At 37.9% G+C, this 5,570-nt stretch overlaps 1 pseudogene across 1 annotated transcript; it reads right to left on the reverse strand.

The window, feature by feature from the left end:
- Positions 1 to 674: 674 nt before the first annotated feature.
- On the reverse strand, positions 675 to 4,299 carry LOC147399662 (scarecrow-like protein 9 pseudogene; annotated as a pseudogene). The gene is made up of 2 exons (XR_015179107.1): positions 4,094 to 4,299; positions 675 to 3,565 (listed from the first exon to the last, which is right to left on the reverse strand). The product of XR_015179107.1 is annotated as a scarecrow-like protein 9 pseudogene (transcript).
- Between the last annotated feature and the right edge of the window lie 1,271 nt (positions 4,300 to 5,570).

Here is a 5,570-nt window from a genome sequence, read left to right on the forward strand (position 1 = left end):
AAATTTGACGTGGTGACAACCTGCCATGTGCACATAATATCTTTTTCTTCGAGATACACCAAGGAAAAAGTTCTGTGAACATGCCACATCAACCGTGTCATATTTAATGATGAAGGGGCATTTATTGAAGAAGGAGAAGAGGAAAAGCAAAATGTCTGGAGAGTTCTCCAACTCTTAAAACACCACAATTAAGAAAGTGCACACTCCTACACTCTTGGTTCTAGAATTCAAATACAAGTGTTTGCATTCACTAGTAATTGTATACGAGTGCCCTGTGAGTTAAACGGAAACATTTGCAACTCTTTGAGAGTAGGCTAAATTATAATTGGACCATTGGATTTGGCATTATTAACAAGATCATATCAACCAATACCCAGAATAATGCAATTTCCAACAAAGATCAAAATGAACTTTTAAGCCAAGATAGCTAAACTACACAACTTATATTATGAAATTCCTAACGACCACCCATTTTACTGATATCTCCTCTAGTAAATAAGACAATCTTTCAATCTCTCAAGGAGATAAATAGTGTCCAAAACAAAGATGGAGAGGGAGCATAGCATAGATGTTAAAGCTAAATGCACAAAGAAAGAAGATGGCAACAATTCATCCCCAAAAGAAATGCCAAGAGAGAGAGTAATCAAATATGGTAGCTTGGTTAAAACCCCTGAAAAACGAATAACGCTCTCGGAAAATTAGTATTTAGGATCATTCTTCTATGAAAAGCATTCTTCCTTTGAACTTCACATACTAATATGACAGAGTGAAACTCGTCGACTTCTCATAAAGATATATGTTACAACTTTTACCACACAGTACGTATTTTAGTGCATATCCTTTCCCCAATAGAAGGCTATATATCATCATATCTCTAACATAGCTAATTGCGTAGACAACATAAGATGTGACACGTGTCTTTCTTCTATGACGGCTCCCAACTGCACTGGCTCTCAGATAAATATCCTTGATAGCATGATACTTAGCCAGCTATCCTTTGAAATCAGCTTCCCCCTTTTCATCTGTGTTCACACAATAATTTCTTTACTAGATGAGCATTTCAAATTTCCCTCCAAACAAGCGAAGTCATGATCATGCATCTCACAAAGAGAACAATGAGGTTAATAGATAAAGCAGAAAGCATTACCTTTGTCAGGTTCCAAGGAGTCCTTCAAAGGCAGGAAAACATCTGCAAGACACTAGTCCCATCCCATGACCGTGCCTTCCTCCAAGGAAAAAAGAATAAAACCCATTTCAAGAGTGATTCACGGGCCTCCAAGAGGAGAGCGCGTAGATGATCCGTCCCTTCCATCCTTGTAGCATCCATTGGCTGTCTTCGTCGATAACAAAATCTTTATGGTAGCATGATTTCACCCGGTCTCTTGCCTTCTTCATAATCTCTCGGTTCAAGGGTAGCTGCATGAACCCGGCCCTCAAAATCCGGACGTGCCACTGCTTATAAGTCTCCGGTCTCTCAACCCTCTCCGTGCCTTCGCACGCTATCACATTCAACGCATCTCGTCCAAAGAGATCTTTCTCGATTAGCATCCTCTCTGGTTGCTCACGGGGTACATTTGTCTCAAGCATATCAAACAATGCAGAATAGTGAAAGAGAGCCTCTCGGAACCGTGTAATAAAGAAGGGTGCACTGTAAGCCCCATTAATGATCCCATGTATGAAAATAGCTGGATTCATCTTCCTTATAAGGTTCAGAACAGCATTCCTGGGACTGTCCAACACCACAGTCTCATCTAAAAGGTTGGTAGATCGATACAAACAGTTTACGACGAGTGTCTCATCAGGGTCAATCTTAAGATCCTCCATTTGAATGGTTTCCCATTTTTGAGCAATGGCATTGTACTCAAACGGGACATTGAAACTCGCAGCATAATCTGCTAAGCGGAGCCCGGTTTCTTCAACTCTCTCTGCTGGTCGGAAACCAGGTTGTGGAAGCTCTATCCCTGTAATTCGAAGCTTTGGGGGACCACCAGGTCTTGCTGAGAGCCGCTGGATAAGGCAGGGCCATTGGAAACCATAATAGATACCAAAATCTATAATATGGAGTCTTGTTGTGTTTTCAGCCAGATTCATAATCGTTTGGTTTGAGAAGAAAAGAGAGAGCTTTTTGAATGGGCATGCAGCAAGATAGAGCTGATATGCTTTCAAGATATCGGCAGCTGATGTTCTTTTGGTAAGGAGGGCTGTGTAAATCTGGCTTCCAGTGCCACCTAAGCGTGCCTCAAGGCCATTGGCAAAACAATGGGCCAACCTCTGAGTCCCATCCCCAAAAGGAGACGAATGCTGCCTTATCTGCTTTAATAGGTCATTCGCACTCCTACGGTCATTGGCCGCAACAGATTGAGCACAATGACTAAGAAGAGTCCTCAAATCCACCACTTCAACTTTACCGCCCTGTTTCTTACCACGGGATTTCCCACCATTAGACATTCTCGAACTTCCATTTTGCTGCACATTCTTGCTTGCTTTGGTCTGCATGACTTCTCGGAGAGTAATTTCAGCAATATCAGCTTTCTCTCCTTTACAAAGCAACACCATATCAAACATATCTGATCGCAGAGTGTCTTCAACGAAAACCGCGGATTGCTTGTTACTCCTCCCTTCTTCCAGATCTATATCCTCTCGGTGGAGATTCTTCTTTCCTCTCGACCCATTCGGTGAATTTTCTCTCTCATCTTTGTTCTCTTCTTTCACCACAACCTCATTGGCCTCGTTCTTTGGTTCTTGCGGTAATAACCAATTTCTCTCTAAATCAAGAATCGGGTTGTCACCATTTGGAAGAAACTTATTAGCTTCCTCAACTCCTCTCTTGAAGTGCCAAATGGGTTCGCTCTCACAATATAAATCAGGAACGTTAACTGTGCTAACAGGAGGAGAGGAGTCTGCCAACCCATCGAAAATGTAATCAACATTATTCAATGAGCTGAAAGATGACAGAGGAGCAGACTGGAAAGTGTACTCAACAGGAAAATTTTGTATCTGAGACGGCTTATACTCGCCAAGCTCAAAAGCCCATTTCGTATCCACTATGTTTTTGCTACTACTAGAACTACTACTACTATTACTATTATAGTTGCCGTAATTCCCAGTAAAACTATCAATTGGACTCTCGACGCTGTGATCAAGATCAAGAGGGTGACAATTTGGTGAAGGAGGATACTCCCCAAGGATATCTTTGAAGGGTTTCGCTGCAGCTTGAAGAGCCGAAGATTCCTGAAACATGCAACTCTTCTCCTCCATGTCTTCTTCCATAAGCATCTTACTTATGTACTGGAGAACTACATCAGAGAAATCGCAGTCTTCGGGAGAATCTTCCTCCGGGCTCACATTTGAAGATGGAACAATACTGTTTGAGTTTTGATCAGGTGGAACACCAGGAGGATCCATGAAATTATGATCTAGAGAGGAATCTTCGAGTTTGAATATGTTCACAAGGTTCTGATCAGAAACAGACTCAAAATCATCGAATTTCGATCTGTTGATGGAATCATAGAATCTATCCATATTCATATATTTCCAGGGACCTCTATAAATCTGGCTTTAATTACTGTTACAAGCAAGAAAAACAGATTTTACAACAGAGGAACTTCACAAAAAGGTAGCATATAAACCCCAGAACCATTAAAAAAACATATAAAAACACTGAAAATCAAAGAGTACTAAATCTTTAATAGATTGTACAACAGAGTCACTTCACAAAAGGTAGCATTTTTATGTATCAAAGAACCAAATTTATAAACCTAAAACCATTGAAAAAACATATAAAAACACTGAAAATCGAATCAAATCTTAATAGATACAAACTAAAATCAGATGAATATGTCAAACACAGATTCCCACAAATTAACGGATAACAAGATAAAATCCACACAAATTTCCCACTCTTTTCTATAAAACGAGAGAAGAATTCAATCAAATCCACATGAAGTTCTACAAAATGAAGAATTTTTTTTTATAAAAAGAATAAAAAAAAACTCTCTCGATCGAGTTCTGTAGAACAACAGTCCAAGCTTTCGCTTCAGGACAATCTAAGAACAGATGAGAAGCGGAGCAGAGAGAATCGAAGAAGACGTACCTAATAGAGAAGAAACCCAAACCCTAGCGCAGAGAGAGAGAGAGGCAGTTTTGATTTTGAAGGAGTAAAAGAGCCTCCTTTTACAGCGAGAATCTTCAAAGGACGATGAGAGAGAGAGAAAGAGAGATTTGGCTCTAAATGTTCACCGTCTACAGCCAGTCGTCTCCTTTGCTCTCATCTTGGATGATTTGGGATTGGGTTGGATTCGACACTAACCTGATCCCATTATAAAGGCCCATATATTTCATTTACCCAATGCATAGATATTTTGCGAATCTCGTTGACTTTACTTTAGTCAAATAAAAATATATAAACTTTTTTAAAAATAAATACAAATATTTATTTTTTCTAAACAAAAAAAACAGTTTTATCCAACTGGATGCAATTTTTTAGTTGGCTTGGATGAGTCGACTCAACAACGATTAAAAGAGAGCGGATCCTCTGTAGCATTTTTTTTCGAGTCGTGTTGGAGTGATTGAGAGCACTACCTTAAAAGTTAGGTGCTGATTTTCTAACTCGATCTGATAGAAGAACTCGAAAACTCACAGATGTGGCATATGCAAGAATCATAGATTTTTTTTTTCTTACGATACACAATTACACATGTTTATGGAAATGTGCAGTTGTATATTCCAGGGAAAAAAAATCTATGATTCTTACGCACACCACATCATTAAGTTTTTCAATCATTCTCTCATATTTAATCTAGAAAATCATTACACTTAGACATTTTGCTAAGGTGGAGGTGTGCACAAAATCATGCACAACTCCACATCAGTATAGTGTCTAACGCAATGTCCTACACAGTCACTTCAATATTTTCCTTTTTTCCTATAACGCCCTGTAGTACATTTTGACAATTGAGGGTCACGTTGTAGAGACACCAAAGTCCCTTCATTCAAAATTTAGAATTCAATGACTCATTTTTATAGTTCTTGTTCAAACTTAAAAAAAAAAAAAAAAAAATACTACTAAGTACCTACTCACCAATAACGAGGCCTTATCTCAAATATTTCGAGTTTCTAAACCAATAATGTTCTTCTATTCCACATTGTCTAGAGTTAAATAATTTTATCATTGAAAGTAAGTTTAACTATATTTACACTATCTACATATACGTTTTTCTAGGTCTTCCGCTCGTTATTTATGATTTTCAATTAAAATATTCTTTTAATTAAGACAATAAATCTAAATCCACCTTTGTTTGATTTTCCAAGATCATATCAAATCACTTTCTCTTAACTTATCAATTGCTAAAGCTACTACTATATTTTCTTAAATGTGTTAATATCTAATTTTATCTTCTCTAATATTTCTACTCAACTTTACTATCACTTAGAAAAAAATCATCACGGGTGATTAATCAGCAATTCACAAATTAATTTGCCAATTTAGTCATTTTGATATATTATTTTTGAATTTATTTAAAAAATGTGTCGAATTTTATGACATTGGGTTGTTTCCATCTTGACTGGTT

The sequence above is a fragment of the Akebia trifoliata genome, chromosome 6 (genome assembly GCF_017979445.1).
Source record: "Akebia trifoliata isolate Shusen 1 chromosome 6, ASM1797944v1, whole genome shotgun sequence".
NCBI classification, from domain to species: Eukaryota; Viridiplantae; Streptophyta; class Magnoliopsida; order Ranunculales; family Lardizabalaceae; genus Akebia; species Akebia trifoliata.